The sequence below is a fragment of the Centroberyx gerrardi genome, chromosome 16, assembly GCF_048128805.1.
Source record: "Centroberyx gerrardi isolate f3 chromosome 16, fCenGer3.hap1.cur.20231027, whole genome shotgun sequence".
NCBI classification, from domain to species: Eukaryota; Metazoa; Chordata; class Actinopteri; order Beryciformes; family Berycidae; genus Centroberyx; species Centroberyx gerrardi.
This window is the reverse complement of record NC_136012.1, coordinates 26,899,932-26,917,290: the sequence shown is the minus strand read 5'-3', so window position 1 is coordinate 26,917,290 and position 17,359 is coordinate 26,899,932.

The following is a 17,359-nucleotide window of genomic DNA, read 5'->3' as shown; positions in this document are numbered from 1 at the left end:
AGCAAACATGGGAACTACATGTAATTAAACTAGTAGTTTAACAACATTTTGAAGTAGTTTGGTGGAAGTCAAACTAAATTCAGCTTTACAAAGTGTTTTAATAGTTGATTACCTACAACTACCAATTATAAATAACTAACTTATTACTCAGAATTTGCTGACTCTATTTTCTGGCAAGCATCTCTGCTCTTAACATAAATTCATTCTATATGTAATGGTAAGTAGCATCAAAGTGACATAAGATATGCAGGCATAAGGCCTCTCATAGGCCTCTTAAGGCATAAAATAATGCTTTTGTAAAAAATAGAATTGGTTTTAGTATATATTGATGGTTGCTATTGCGTTAAGATGATCACTGACTGGATGCCATGGTTTACCCTCCTTTTAATTTACTACTACATCACTGCTTATGCCACCCTGCTGTTAGACTATTTGTATATTATGTATTCCCTACAGCTGATCAATGAAGTATTGGAATATTATATTGCTGATGTACAAATTACCGCTCTGATTTTAAGCTTCAGTCTGGGTTCCTTTGGAGAGTTTTAACTCTGTGAAAACATTTTGTTCTCCAGAGATCCCAGAGAAAAAGGTCGGGCCTCTGGAAGGTTTCCCTCATCAGCCATGATTCATGATTCATGATTCATGATTCATGATTCATGATTCATGATTCAGGCTGCAGCACCTGCCGTCTGCCGTCTGCCACCAGACAGAAGCAATCCAGCCCAAATCCATTCCTCACGCTCCGTTATGGAAATGTTCAGGCTGGGGTTTTGGATTGCTCCTGTCTGTTCCCACACAGCAGAACAGAGCTGATGTGAGGAACAGCTGGATGGGAGGAGGGAGGGAGGGAGAGAGGGAGGGAGGGAGGGAGGGAGAGAAGGAGGGAAGGATGGAGGGAGGGAGGGAGGGAGGGAAGGAGGGAGGGAGGGAGGGAGGGAGGGAGGAGAAAAGAGCTGCGATGCAACGTGGCATTTTCCATTCTGCCTGGAAGTCGGAGTCCAGCTGATGATGGAGAGAAAAAGAGGAGGAGGTGAAAGAAGAGGAGGAGGTGTAGTTTCACCAGGGGACTCTCTCACTCTCTCTCTCTCTCTCTCTCTCTCTCTCTCTCTCTCTCTCTCTCTCACTCAGTCTCTACCCATGTCTCCTGTCTCTTTCCTTCTATCCTTTTCTCTCCTCCTTCCACATCAGCTCTCTTTCTCCCTTCCTCCCTCTCTCCTCCATTTGTCTCCTTTATCTCTCTCCCCTCCCCTCTCTCTTACTCTCTCCCTTTTCTTTCTTTCTTTCTTTCCCCTTTTTCTCTCTCCTCTTCTCTTCTTCCCTCCCTTTTTTCACACTCTCTCTCCATTCTCTCTCTTTCTCTAGCCCTTTTCTTTCTCCCTTTCTCTCTCTCTCTTCTTCCCTCTCACTGTTGTCTCTACCTCCCTCTCTCTTTCCCCTTCTCTCTCCCCTTTATTTCCCTCCCTCCCTCTCTCTCTCTCTCTCTCTCTCTCTCTCTCTCTCTCTCTCTCTCTCTCTCTCTCTGTCTCTCTCACTCAGTCTCTACCCATGTCTCCTGTCTCTTTCCTTCTATCCTTTTCTCTCCTCCTTCCACATCATCTGTCCTCTCTTTCTCCCTTCCTCCCTCTCTCCTCCATTTGTCTCCTTTATCTCTCTCCCCTCCCCTCTCTCTTTCTCTCTCCCTTTTCTTTCTTTCTTTCTTTCTCTTTTTTCTCTCTCCTCTTCTCTTCTTCCCTCCCTTTTTTTACACTCTCTCGCCATTCTCTCTCTTTCTCTAGCCCTTTTCTTTCTCCTCTCTTCCTCTTCTTCCCTCTCACCGTTGTCTCTACCTCCCTCTCTTTCTCTTTCCCCTACTCTCTCCCCTTTATTTCCCTCCCTCCCTCTCTCTCTCTCTCTGTCTCTCTCTCTCTCTCTCTCTCTCTCTCCCTCTCTCTCTCTCTCTCTCTCTCTGTATACGTGGCAGTTGTCTCTCTGCAGCTGAGGATGAAGTCTAGAATTACAATTATGGATAAATTGTCTGTCTGCAGCTCTGCAGATGAACCACATCAAGTGCCATAATCACCATAATATCACCATAATATCACTATAATACCACCATATTATCACCATCATATCAACATATGCACACAAACCCTTCAGTCTTCATGAGCAATATTATGAAATATGAAATATGAAAGACATTGCAGCCACGTCACACACTCAAAACATTTTAAAACTGACCCTCTTGGTTATTAAAAAAAACTATTAAGATAAAATCCAGCTGACACAAATTTGTTTGGTTTCATATCAGCTGGACTGAAACAGATCAAATGAACAAAAATGTGATTAAAAAGTGTCTGACTGCAGTGTATAGTTCAATTATTTCAGTTCAATGGATATTTGTCATTTAGCATCAATGTGTCGCATCTGCATCATACACTGAAACACATCTATTCAATTGATTTTAGTTCTATGTCAGTCAGTTTCATAAATGATAACACTTCATTTTAGAATTACTTCTAATCCAATTTAGCGGAGACAAAGATTGAAATACAGAGAGTTATACGACTCAAGCTATATTTTAAACTTCTTGATCGCTGTTTACTTTTAAGAGTTTCATTTTTCCCTCCTCGATTTTTCTTCTCTCGCTGCCTTGCAGGCTCACCTGCATGTGAAAAGTACACTTCATCCCTCACAGTGTGTTTTAAAGTCCAGAAGGGAGAGAGAGAGAGAGAGGGAGAGAGGGAGAGAGAGGGAGAGAGAGAGAGAGAGGGAGAGAGGGAGAGAGAGAGAGAGAGAGAGAGAGAGAGAGAGAGAGAGAGAGAGAGAGAGAGAGAGAGAGAGAGGGAGAGAGGGAGGGGGCAGAGGAAGGTAGCAAACGACTGAAAATAGTTAAACCCAACAGCAAACATCAAAGGTATTTTTTTTTTTTTTACCACTATTTCCTCCATAAAGTCACACCGGCTCTTAAAATGATTACTACTGTGCAGGAGGGACAGGAGGCCTTTTCAGTTTGATAGATGTTTTGCTTTGAGTCAAACTAGCCTTCCTCCTCCTCCTCTTCCTCTCCTCCTCCTCTTCCTCCTCTTCCTCCTCGACACACAACAACAGCAGAGGCAAACATTATAAAACGCCCACCCCCGAAATAAATTACGGCTCTTTTTTTCGGGGAATTTTTGCTGATTTGAAAATACCTCCAGGTGTAAATGACATGTTTGCTGTTCAGGCTCGCCAAAATAGAAATCAAATAGAAATAGAAATCTGCACTGCGTCCTCAAGAATGAAACTGAATAAGAACCGCATAAACATCACAAGGTCCGCATAAAAGTTATTATTGGCTGTGTAACTGCTGTGAAGTGTTGCCGAAGCGATGTGTAAAGACGTCAGTTGCAGAAGTTATTTGTTTTTGGGTCTGGAAAGAAAATCCTCACTGTCTCTTTCCTATTTCTTATTTCCTTTCCCAGCACTTCTCTATCATCCATGATCATTCCAGGGTCACAAGAGTATCTGTTCCATCTACCGTCTGGTTGCTGTGACCTCTGACCCCTGACCTCCTTATTAACACTGCGTTCACATGCTATCAGATATATAGGAAACTACTTTCACATGAACGGCATTCATGTGAAAGTCGGATGATGAAGTCAAAGTTTTGTGACCCAAGTTTCCGAGTTATAATGCAATTGTGACCTTTAGTTTTGTGTCAGTCAACAGTAAGAAAACACTTCTATACACATGCAGCTGTATTGTATGTTTGTAGCTCGCCAGACTAACCATCATAACTACAATTGTTTAAATGAAGTTTGTTAAATTAGCTTGTTAAGCTGCAGCACCGTCTGCATTCGTTCATCGTTTGATTTTCTGATAAAATAGCATGTGAATACAACACAAGTCCTGGATGCCGGACTTTCCCAGCAGCACCTGAATGCACACTAAAATAAGATAAAACTTTACTGACTCTCTCTGGGAAATTGGCTCGTTGCAGCAGCAAAAGTAGTAGGATTCAGCATTCAGTAGAAAAAGAAAACTACAATATAAGCATGGAATAGAATATTAACTAGGCAATAAAAAACAATGGAAATAATAACAGTAAAAAGAATGAATCAATAAAAATGTAACAAAAAAAGCAGTACAATAGAATATAACCAATTGCGGGGTTATGCAAAAGTATGCTGCTGATAATTTCAACACAGAGAATGTGCAGGAAACTGTCCAGAGGAAAAACACTGCAGCAGATAGACATTAAATCTGTGTTGTATATAGATATGTATAAGCACATCTGCTATATGTGTATATATATAGGCATGTGTATAAACACAGTGTTGTAAAATGTCTTGGTTGCTTGTAATGCTGCTGATCTAGGAGTTGAATCTCACTCTGCTGTTGTGGATCAGAGCTTCAGCTGAACGCCTCCAACGCAACAGGCCGAAACATAAATGTCTGTTTGTTCGAGGGAAGTCTGTGATTTAGCCGTTCCTCAAAACAGTCTGGGTTGGTGGCCGCACACACACACACACACACACACATACACACACACACACACACACAGCAACAAAGCCCTGATTGATAGTTGGAGCCTGTAATTACACCGACACACAGCAGAGAGATGAGCTCACCGCCTGACCGCCGGGATCTCATGCAAAGCTTCGGCCAACGTTTGTAAGGATTTGTAAGGGAGACGCTGTCGCCCGCAACACCCGACCAAAAACCATCAGAGAGAGGAAACATCGTGATCAGGAGGTGAGGCGACTCAGGAAGACACTAATAAATCCTGCGGTCGGGCTAAATCTGTCCAGGTGATGACAGAACCTGTTATTACCGCAGGTCGCTCCATGTTATTGTCCACTGATAGTACATGACAGTAAATGACAGTACATATTATATTGTTAAGGAGATGGGAAGTGGACCGCGGTGCGGCACAAAGGCATGATGGTCATCCATGAACAATATATTTCCAAATCATCTCAGAGGTAGAGCCAGCTGCAAAAGAGCTGCCTTCCTCTTAAATAGAAAAAAAAGAGTTAAAAATAGATTCAAATATTTAAACTGTCTGGGATATGCTTTGATTTAGCCTGGAAAACACTTGAACTGTTTAAAACTGGAAAAAAAAACACATCTTTCTAAAATAAGTCTCGTGCTACAGATGTTTCATGGGACATGATGACAACAAAGCATAAACATGTATTTCTTCAACCTTTGGTGACACTTTATAGTGAACTTTTCCCATTGTATGAACCTGTGTATTTACCTATTAAAAGCATTGCAAGAACATATCAATACTGTGAAAGTACTTAAGGAAAAATCCACCCCAGCTTTATCAATGTTAAAAAAAACTGTTATTGGTGATGCATCTTGCATTTCTGGGCCCATTTTCTTGTTTGGTGTATTTTTCTTATTCTTATGGATAACTGGCCACACATAAACAACATGACGTCACCTCCAGATGTTTCCAGCAGCTACAGTGGAGTTTGATATGAGAAAATGTTTCAGGATGTAAAACATCAGCGGTAAACATCAGGTTTTGGTGTCAGTCCCTCAGAATCAAAGAGCGAGGGCTTCTTTCTAGAGCCGCCATTTTGCACCGAGAGACGTTCAACAATCATACAGGGAGAAATCCATCGTAGAAGAGGAGAGAGACCAGTTTCTCCACCCACAGGAGCAGGAGAGAGACCAGAATGCAATGCAGCAGAGAGACAGGTTGGGTTTTGAGTAAGGGGCGTGGCCGAGATCACAGACACGTCCCAGTTTTCATGAACTAGTTGGCTAGCTGGCTGTAGTATTTATCTGCCCAGACCCCACCTGTGATTGAAAGCAACAAGTTCACACCCCTTCTCTTAGGGTTGTTGAAAGGCATTCTGGGAAACGTAGTAAATCACTAACTGCGGTAGAAGTCGACAAGGCAGGTTGAGGGAAAGTGCGTTCACCACAAAAGTAAATTCCAACACTCCTGGAATGCACTGAACATCACAGACTGATGATATATAACAGTGGAAGAGGATCTGAAGGGGGAATTTTCCTTTAAGAAACCCCTTAAGCATTATTTTTTACATTTGGAAAGACATATACAGTGTTTATTGACTATTTTGGTCTTGAATAGGACTCAATTGATCAGGTCTTGACACTCTTTGGACCTGGTCTGGACTCAAACATGACAGGACTCGGTCTTAGAATTGACTTGGACTCATCTAAGGTGGTCTTGACTGCAGCCCTGCATTAGGTATTAAGGAGATTTTCATTAAACACTCCCTTAATTGAGGCAGTTTGTTTGAGACAGAGGTTAAAACAGTGGAGTGAGGCAGCAGACAGCAGCAGTCTGGTGACGTGTAACACTGAGCTGAGGAAGGACAGACTGTACCGACACGCAGCACAGACAGTCTGTACTGCCTCTGGCTCCCGTCCTGGGACTGCACACACACACACACACACACACACACACACACACACACACATCCCGATTGGATACATCAGAGGCTGGAGCTCCGTGCAGCGCAGTAAAAAGTTAAAGTGCTTTCAGCTTTAAAACATCAGTTTGTTCGTATAAAAGTGAGGCTGGAGGACGGACCTGTGCCTCTGCTGCGTCTCATCAGACTGAGAACACGTCTGACTCCCGGCCAGAGGAGCTGAGGCGCCGGCAGAAACACGCCCAGTTTATGTTTAAGGATTTCAATCTGTCTAAAAGATTTAAGAGTCGGAGGAAATATAAGTGAAAAAGATTTAAAAAAAAATACAGAAATTGCCCAAAATGTGATCCCATGATTCTGTATTTTAGAATTTATATTTTTAAAGGGATAAAAACAGTTAAATATAATAGTTAAAGTAGACGATTGATATTTGTGTAATCAGGAGTGGAACTTAAGGATTTTGTTAACTAGCGACAGATTACTTCTGGCCCGGTATAGATAATGTAATATTCAAGTTTAACGAGGCAGATCATGCTCAAAAATGAAATACATGCATAAAAATCGATATCGAATCATAGAAACGTAGATAATATTGCAATTATATCGGCTAGGGTGAACACTACATAGTGAGTTTATCAACCGGTCTTCCAGCTCCCCACAAACATCCTTATCCACCCTTATTCTTAAGTATTTCTGATTCTGATTCTTCCTCATTTTTGGAGGACGGTTTCTTCTCCGGAGTTGGCAGTGCCACATTTGGTGTTTGGATGAGCTGTCGTCTTTTCCCTGGGATTTTCTTTTTGCTGCAGTTTGAGTTTCTCTTTTCTCTGTCTGTTCAGCCATGGTGGCTATCACTGCTCATGCTAACTACCCAGTTCTTCTCCTTCTGTTTATTCCAAACAAACCGGAAACGTAAAACGCATCACTTCCTGTGCGGCAGAGGATTTTTCCCAGGAAAGAGCGACCAGACACCGGCTGTTTAGAACAGACAGTGGAGAAGCTTTATGAACTGGATATAGGTCGGATCACTGTTGAATAGAGCAATCGGTGATAGAGAGTCGCAAAATGGACATTTATTTATATGAAAATGTCATGGATTATTACTTTAATTCCTTGGTTGACAAAACAATAACACTTTAGCAGACTCGATCCTCTACTTTTTAGAGATATTGATTGATGAACTGAAGGTAGATTGAACTCATATGTACACAGAGACACAAAGAGTGATTTCTGGTGCAGTACAACAGTCTGAAGGATTGTGTCTTTGAACCGCAGGTCAATGCCGCTCTGCAGATGGAGATGAAAGCGAAGGCGCGGTAACGAGAGGAACATCCTTGAGACTGAAATTGGTTCTGCGGAGCGTCTGCTGCTGCACTGACAGACGCTCATCAATTCAGACACCAGGATGCTGCTGGGGAGAGGAGAGGAGGAGAGGTGGAGAAGAGGAGAGGAGGAGAGGAGAGGAGAGGAGAGGAGGAGAGGAGAGGGGAGGAGAGGAGAGGAGGAGAGGAGAGGGGAGGGGAGGAGAGGAGAGGAGGAGAGGAGAGGGGAGGGGAGGAGAGGAGAGGAGAGGAGAGGAGAGGGGAGGAGACGAGAGGAGAGGAGAGGAGGAGAAGAGAGGAGAGGAGGAGAGGAGAGGAGAGGGGAGGAGACGAGAGGAGAGGAGAGGAGAGGGGAGGAGGAGAGGGGAGGGGAGGAGAGGAGAGTAGGAGAGGAGAGGGGAGGAGGAGAGGGGAGGGGAGGAGAGGAGAGGAGAGGAGAGGAGAGGGGAGGAGACGAGAGGAGAGGAGAGGAGGAGAAGAGAGGAGAGGAGGAGAGGAGAGGAGAGGGGAGGAGACGAGAGGAGAGGAGAGGAGAGGGGAGGAGGAGAGGGGTGGCTTCTCTCGACTCTGGCTCTTTCTGCTGTTCGTCTTTGTGTTTCTGCTCGGCTCTTTCTCTACGTCGCTTCTCATCGCTCTCTTTGCTTTCGGCTCGCTGGGCTGCTCTGACACAGACGGATGGTGCTACTGATGAATTATATGTAATCTAATATTACACAGAGTTCTAGGACTCTTTTTACAGTTTTTATACTGTTTACTGTAGTTTCCACCTGATTTAATTCCTTAACCACATGGTTCCTCTACAACACTAGAACTGACTTTATTCTATTCTATTCTATTCTATTCTATTCTATTCTATTCTATTCTACAGTGCTCTTAGACCAATTAATCTCTGATGCCACACTTCCTCTCTCATTATTTTTTAAAATGCTGGCCTATACATTTTCAGAAAATCAGATGAAAGGTGAACTGAATTCACCATGCATTCTTCCATATCAAGGCTATTAGTGTGAAGCAACCTTTTTTCATTATAGTCAGACTTTTCATGTCAGTGGATAGTTTAGGATTATAACCATCTAATACAATTAAAAGAAAAAACAACAATAAATGATAGATAGATCATAGATAGATGTAATAGATGTATTTCAGGATTCTTATCATACTAAATCAAGGCAGAAAAAAGTATTGGTTTTATAAATCATACTTCAAAATTACAACTAAGTGCAACATTTTGAGGACGGCCTCAGACGGCCTGGGTCAGGTCTCATCATGCACTCTGGAAAGAACAAAGGGGCTTCAAGGAACCTCTAGGGGTTCTGCAGATTGAAAGCAGAGGGGAACCCCAGAGGGTTCCTTGAGGAACTCCTTCATAAAGGGTTCATGAACCCTGACCTCTAACTGGAGGAACCCTTATATTTTCTTTTCAAGTGAGGAACCCTAAGGTGTTTATTGGATCTCAGAAGAACCTTTGCTTTTTAGAGTGAGTGGAATGCATCTTCAGGACATCAGGAGATATAAAACTCCTGCCTTTACTTGTGTTGCATGCAGGTACATACATGCTTCAGTGTGTTTAGGAACTTTAAATAGCTATCTGTACTTTAATCTCCGTCAGCTGCAGCAGCAGAGGCTCGCTGGGCGATGCTGCCACTCTGAAGAGACTGCTAAATGTCAAAAGGCTGTTAAATGTCACAATGTTTCAGTCCGGAACAGAAAAGAAAAGAGAAACCACATTTCACACAGTTTAGCAGGTTCAAAGCTGCTGATGTAGTCTTAATGAGTCCTGACTGTGACACCGGCCCCGGAGCCCGGGGCCAAACCTGACATTACAGCTCTACTTAGGCCTTATTAATGTAATTAATCATTCCCTATGGCTGTCTTTGGCCCACATGCCTTGGTACAATGTGATCTGAGACACTAAATCCTCCACTCTCCCAGCAGAGTCCAACACATAAGACCAGATACATACAAATAATAACAAACTATTTATATAGAATCTAAAAGCAAAGTTTACAGCATAAATGTGTCATGAGGAGGCATTAAAACAATAATAGGAAAATATATAAAAAGTAGAAAAAATGGGGAAACACATTAAAGAAAGTGGTTAAAAATTGAATAAATGCATGACATAAAAAATAAAATAAAAATGAAAATAAAACAAAATAATAACATTAGAAACTATTTTTAAGTGGGTAAAACAAAAAGAAAGTCTATAAAATTGCAACAAGAATGTCTTGTGCACCAGGAGGGTGCATGTATGCGTGTGTGTGTGTGTGTGTGTGTGTGTGGCATGCTATGGGTTGTTTGTCCACATGCACCAGCTGTGTGTGTGTGTGTGTGTGTGTGTGTGTGTGTGTGAGAGTGTGTACACACTTTTTTGATGTCTTTGTCTCTCTCTCTGCTTTGTCTCTCTCTTTTCATGTGTGTGTGTGTGTGTGTGTATGTGTGTGTGTTTGTGTGCCCAAGTGTGAGCAGTGTGCATGCATGCATGTTTGTGAATGTATGTGTGTATAGGAGTATAGTAGCCTTGTGTGTGTGTGTTACATCTGTGTGTGGATGTGTGTTTTTGAAAGTCTATATGTGCCCACTTCATCTCTCTTTCTATCTGCTCAATCTCTCTCTCTCTCCTCCTGTGTTTGTGTGTGTATGCATGCATGTGTGTGTGTGTGTGTGTGTGCGATGTGCATCTCGTTGCAGGTGAACACTGTAAACAAGATGCTGCTGATACCGAGGCAGATCCACATCCAGGTCCGGTCTGTACAGGTTCCAGTCTGATCTGAACCATCTGAAGTATCCGATCCAGACCGGAGGAACTCTTCCAGCGCTGGAATGAAAAGAAAAACCCCCGAGCCATCTTCTCACACGCCAAAACAAGACAGATGAAACCAGAGCAACACACTCCTGCTGGCTGTGTGTTGTTCTGATGTTTGACTCGCTGCCCGTCTTTCCCGTCACTCTTTTCCTGTACTTTGTCTTTGCTGATGCCATTATGACTTTTCACGTTTTTTATTGCAGCCGTTTATCTGATGCTTCACTCCAGAACCGAACCACTATGAGGCTGTGATCACATAGGACACTTTTTTTTGAACACACTGTGCCTTTTTTTCCCCAGTTATTTTCACCGGCTTGGTGGAGGCAGGCAGGCACGTGTCTCCTCTGAAACTATGTGCCTGGTGTTTTGGACGTGGTGCATTCTGGGCCTGCAAGTTGAATATGACTCAACTTTAGCCACGCATTACTGCAAAGACAGACAGAGACAAAATTAGCAGCGCCTGCAAGAAAGCAAGCAGCTTCTTCTAGTTTCCACGGTTGAGTAATGTTGACTTTAGCATGAGCTGCTCATCCTCTTCTTCAAGAGCAAACAGAGCAACTCGCTTTCTCTTGTCCATTTTTTATTTTCAACAACATTATCCCCTTTGTTACTTTAGGTTATCTAGCTAAAGATAATTATATAGTTGCATGCAACCAGTATGATGTAACACTCTAGTCAGCTGGTTTCTGTTTTTTCTCCTCTTTTCTATTGGTGTTAGATGTTTTAATCCCCTTGTGTTTTCTTCTCATCACCCACAAGGTTTGTAATGTTTTTCTCTCCTTTCTTCAATTTTATCATTTGTATCTGCAAAGAAACTCAATAAATAAACGAAATATAAACTAAACTGAAACTAAAAGAATAAATAAACTAAATAATAACTAAACAAACTAAACCTAAACCTCTATTTGAGTCTATTCCCCCCATGATTTGACAGAGGAACGGGATTTAATTCCATTAACCGTATGTATTTACATTGCATTTTATATTGTGTGCATTTTGGTCTGAGTTATGGACAAATGCCTGAATGAATTTCCACCCAAACAGGATAATAAAGTTGAACTGAGAGGAACTAAAAGGCAGAGAGTTCCAGAAAGACGAAGCCGCAGGTCGACGGACTGTTTGCTCTCGTCAGTCAATCTGCACATTTCCCCGCCGGCTGGGAACCTCCTGCTGATGGGTGTGTTGGTTTTGGCACGTTGGACAGGATCTGACAGCCTTAACTCCACCTCACACACACCCCCACACACCCCCAACCCAGGAGACACACATACACACACACACACACTACCTGCTGCTGGTCAGCTCAGGACAGTGTGTGTGTGTGTGTATGTGTGTGAGTGGGTAGGTATGTGAGTGAGAAAGAGGGAGAGAGAGATACAGAAACAGGAGACAGAAAAAAAGGAGACGGAAAAAGAAAGAGATAGAAAGAAAATATAGTCACTGACAGAAAAGGGAATCTGATAGAAAAAGAGACAGAAGCTGCATTTCCATCCAAGTATTTTTAGGGTGAAATATGATTTATTGAATCAGAAAAGCTGAATTGAAAGGGCAACTTTTACTACATTTCCTCAATAAAGTTTGGTCAAAAAAGAAAGTATGAAAAAAGCAGTTCCAAGGCACTCTGCAGGCAAAAAAAAATAAAAAGCCTTTATTTCATGGTTAGTTGAAAAGACCATATTAGAAACAATTCCAGTGCATTTGCATGAAAGTAGGCATGAAGTAACGGCTTTTTAAACTTTTGCCTGAAGAGAGCTTTGGAAATCTTTCTTTTTTCATTAAGCAGCAACCTCAAACCAAAGAGCAACGTCAACAAACAGAAGCATCTGTATCCTCTCTTCTCTGATTAATGAAAGTGACGAACAGAGATTGAAACGCAGCTGTTGGATAAATAATGGCTTTGGACTGTTGTTTCTGCAAAATACCTGTTCTTAAAATATCTGGCCTCCATGTATAAAGTGTTATATATACAGTATAAAGTTGCTGCATTAGAATATTACCAAGTGTATTCAGACAGCATGAAATATGGCCAATACTAGCTGACACCAAAAACAATATCAACTTGCCCAATAATCGATTTGCAATTTTTCTCGTTGGTGTTTTTTTTTTACATTATTCCAGATTTAGAAAGCATGTTTATTCATTTCAACCCAGCTGATGGAAACCACTGCACATAATTCACATTTCATCTTTTTATGCCATTTCAAAAATGTACTTAAAATTTGCTTGACTGAAACAGAGGTAGAGAGAGACAGACAGAAACAGAGACTGATAAAGAACGACAGATAGACGAATGGAGATGGAAAAAAGGATTGACAGAGCGAGAGAGAGAGATGGAGACAGAGAGACAGGAAGGGAGACAGAAAGAGAGAGAGAGGGGTAGATACAGAGAGACAGAAAGAAACAAACACAATCTCATTTATAAACAGAGTCGCACAGTTCAAAACGAGGGATAGCAGAAACTTTCCCCTCCCAGATCCCAGGTGTGAACGTGTGTAAATGAACGTGAGTGTGAAGCAGTGTGATGCTGTGTGCGCTCAGTCAACTTTCCCTGAATAAACTAATAAATCTGCATGAACTGGATATTGGCTCAGGTACATTGTGTCCCACTGTGTTTTCATTTAACGGAAAATTAAAGCACAAAGGATATTAAGTAAAGTTCATCGCTGAGCGTGGATTCAACACGGCAACCCGCCGGTCAGCACCAGCTCCAATGATAAAAGCAAACAAGGCTGTGTTTGAGTTGGTCTGCTTCAGTATATTACACAAATTATACCAATTGTGATACGGCACACAGCAATATTTGCCAGCGGAAATATAGTATATATTAGCCTCCGTCACTTATACTGGTAGTCAAGGAGACGACGGTTTCATTAAATATACAGTAAGTTTGTATTGATGCAGGGAAGGTTTGGTCTTTTCCAGCTCCGCCTTGCTTCACATTTATATACTTACACATATTCACACTGGGAGCTGCCCAGTTTGACCACAGCCTTCTGCAGCAGCTGTGGGTGAAGTGAAGTGCCTTGCTCAAAGGCTCTTGGACGGTAGAAGCAGAAGGACGGGGAGCGAGCGTTCCTCGGCCTTTCCAGGGATTCAAACCAGCGACCATCTGGAGCAAACCAAACAAGACTGCAGCTCCACAGAAGAATTAAGCAGCATTATCCATCATCATTCAAACTACCGAGGAGCAAAACCACTGAGGAGTGTGTGTGTGTGTGTGTGTGTGTGTGGGGGAGGGTAACATGAGGAACCCAGTGACTGTGTTGTCTACCCTGTTATCTGTGGAGTTTGTGCTGTACACAGTGTGTCTGTGTTCGCCTCAGTGGCTGGTCCAGAGGGAGGGGGAGGGGGAGGGGGAGGGGGACGGGGAGGGGGCCAGCGAGGGACTCTTCACCCTCTGTGACTCCTACCAAGGCTTCTCCAGCTGCACCACCTTCCCGGCCTGGGTGGGTAAGCATCCAGGAGCATTATGGGACCTTTTTGGTTACAGAGATTATGATTTATGGCGTTTCTGTTCTACTGGACAGCAGAGAGCGACAGGGAAGATAAAGCTGTAGCCACTGTGGAAGACGTCCTTCATGCATTTATTCTACATCTGTCCCCCTTTTGTACAGTGATAGCTAATGTAGAAGTTCTCCTTCATGTATTTGTCCTGCATCTATTAGCACTGCTGTACATCAGAACCAAATCAGTATGTTTTAAAGGGCAATTTGTACGATTTTTCGGCCAGTTGCTGAGATTTCTGGCTTTCAAAACTCACTTTCCGGCCTGTATTCTGTTTTGGAACAAAATCTCCCCGCCGATTGGTCAGCAATACTACAGGACTAGCCTGACATTTCTTTCCCACTCCATCATTCAGCCTGAGATTTCCTCCTTGTTAGCTGTTTTCTGTGTGTGTGTGTGTGTGGGGGGGTGGGGGTGGATTTTCCCTGAACCAATCACTAGTGACTGACGTATCCGGCTGCTCTGACGTTACTTCAGCCACACTGATGCTGCAGCCAGTCAGCCTCTACATCCATGATTAGCCAGACATTTACCAACTGACCCAAGAATGTCAGTTTATTTTGACAAAAATATTGTTTTTGCAAAGACATTATGTTGGTTAAGGGGATGATTTCAACAACTTTATTTTGCCGAAACGCCAATGAAAAACCGTTGCACGAACGGTTCAATCTTAAGTCCGGCCAGGAAAGGCTCTGATTGGCTCGATTGTTTCTCAGAGCGAGAACAAGCCGTTGACGAGGGAAACAGCAGACTCTCTGAATCGCTCCACAAAATCTGAAAAGTGGGCGGGACGCGATTCAGGAGTCTGGAACCAGGGTTACTTAATGCCCCTTTCAGTGTCTCTGAACTCACTAGTCAGTACACCATGCCTTGCAACTTCCAATGGCTAAAAAAAGAGGGCAAATATACAGCAGTAATTCAGTGAGCATCCAGCAAAAAGTGGGACATTTACATTTGAAACTGTTGGATTCAAACTCATGTCACAGTTAGACAGCGCAAACCTCAGCACACTGAGCCATGAAAACATCCTTTAAAAGTGATGATTTTTTAGTGCCCCTTTAAAGTGTCTCTGAACTCACAAGTCAGCACACCATTCTTTGTAACTTCCAACGGCTGAAAACAGAAAGCAAAACTTTTTTAAACAATGTCTCTTAGGGATGCAGCAAAAGTGCAGCAGTGGTTCAGCCAGCAAAAACATTCACATTTACATTTGAAACTGTTGGATCACAGTTAGACAGTGTGTGCACCTCAGCACACAGAGCCACGAAAACGTCCTTTAAAAGTGACTTTTCCTGAGGATGGATGGAGCGCTGCAGGGCAGAGCAGAGTGTTGTGGTTCAGTCAGGGTGGAATGACCTTTCAGGAGCTTAAATGGCATCGCTGACAAGACTGAGTGACTGGCTGGGAGCAGTGGAGCCGCTGTGTGCTGCCAGCAGCGGGGAGGGGCTGTGAAATGGGTGAAAATGAGTGAAAATAAAGACTGATATTCCCCAGTGACACATCAGCTCTCATCCACTACCCTTCCTAGCCAGGTTTCTACTTAGGAGTAACACAAGGGGAGAGCTGCATCTCATCCTGTGTGTTGGAAAAATGCCCACCGTTTGAAAAATCTATGCAGTAAAAGTGAATGACTTTGCCCTTTCTCAGTAACTAACATTGAGGAGCCACTGAGCAAGGCACTTAACCCCCAGTGGAGCAGTTCAAATGCTGCAAACTGACCTGATTGGACGGATTTCAGTAATTCTTTAGTGAAGAGCCAATCAGGACCAAGTCCAGTCGTAATGCGTTTCCTGGAGTTAATCTGAAACTGACTGGAAAAAGGATAAAGTTTTGAAAATGTTATAACCTTAGATTTACTCACCTGAACATAATTCCTGTAATAGGGTCTCTTTAAGTTCAAGCTGCCAGAGATTGTTTTTGTGTGTATGTAATTTGGAAAAAAAACTTGCACACCAGCATTAAAGAGTAAAAAGTCCCATGAAAAATAATGAAAATCTACTAATTTTATGATAAAGTGAATGACAAAAACGTATTCAGTTCCAGGCCTGCAGGGGTAAGTCTGGATCCAGAGACCTGGGTATCTGAACCACCATCACTGGGTATGAAATCAGATTTTTTTTTTTTTACATGCAGGTACCTACAGCTTGTCCTGGATGTTTCTGTCTGGCTCCAGTCTGCTGTCGCTGGCTGCTGCGCTCAGCGTCAGACCGGCTCTGACCCGGGGGGGGAGGGCCGTCGCCGCGCTGCTGCTCAACATCAGCTCCGGTACAACACTGAACTCACTACAGTGGAACAATTTAAACCTTCATTATCCAGGGGAGGCTGACTGAGCACCACGTTCTAGTCCAGCAACACCCTGATTCACATGCATACAGTTTCACACGTTCACACCTGGGAGTTCAACCGCAGTCTTCTACTGTTGGCCTCTGGGGTTTTTATCTCATCGATGCAAATGAGCAATTTGCATCCCTATTTTCTGTGTTTTATCATCATATTTTAGTAGTTTTCTATCACTTTGCTTCTGTATTTTCAAGTAAAAAGCTACAACATAACAAAAAAAAATCCAAACAGTAGTATTTTATGGAGTCTAGGTCATTTTTGAGATTTTGCTGTACATTGAATTTGGCCTTTGTTTACCAGCTAAAAAACAGTTTTTAACCCTAATGCATGGTATCATTAGTTTCAGCACAAACTGTGAAAATATGCAACATATCAAAAAGATATCAAATAATGTATCAGAAATATGAGAATAGGCTGTTTGTTATCACCGGCGATATGCAACTTCAAAAGGTTAATATGTCCTATTTTGTGCATTTTCAGCATTGCGTTTTTGTTTGTCACAATACAAATCATTTGACATTTGACTGATTATGCTTCTGTTTTTCCCTGATTATGATATTATGATTCCCTCTCCCTCTCTAGCTGCTCTCTGTGCCGGTGCATTGATTTCCTTCCTGGTGTCGATTGAAGAGCATGTTCCCCAGCTGCTGCAGTTCCTCGGCTGGACCTTCTACATCTGCTGCGCCAGCCTCTTCTACGCCTCGGTGGTGTCCGTGCTGCTGGGCGTGGTGCAGGGGGACAGCGCACGGGTCGGGCCGGCCGGGACGGGGGCGGGGGGGCCGGGGGGTACGGGTCTGTCTGTCATAGCAGCTTGAGGGATGGCAAGCAAAGACTTTAATTTAAATGTTGGAGGATTGTGGCATTACAGTGAAACCCTTTAAATAAAAAACACATTTCTTTTAAGGAAGTTATTGGCTTGTTTATCTTGTTATAGGTTATTGGTTATACGACGAGATCGTATGATTACAGTTGGGATTTTATATTGGTTTTTGTTTTTTTCTCAAAAGTTC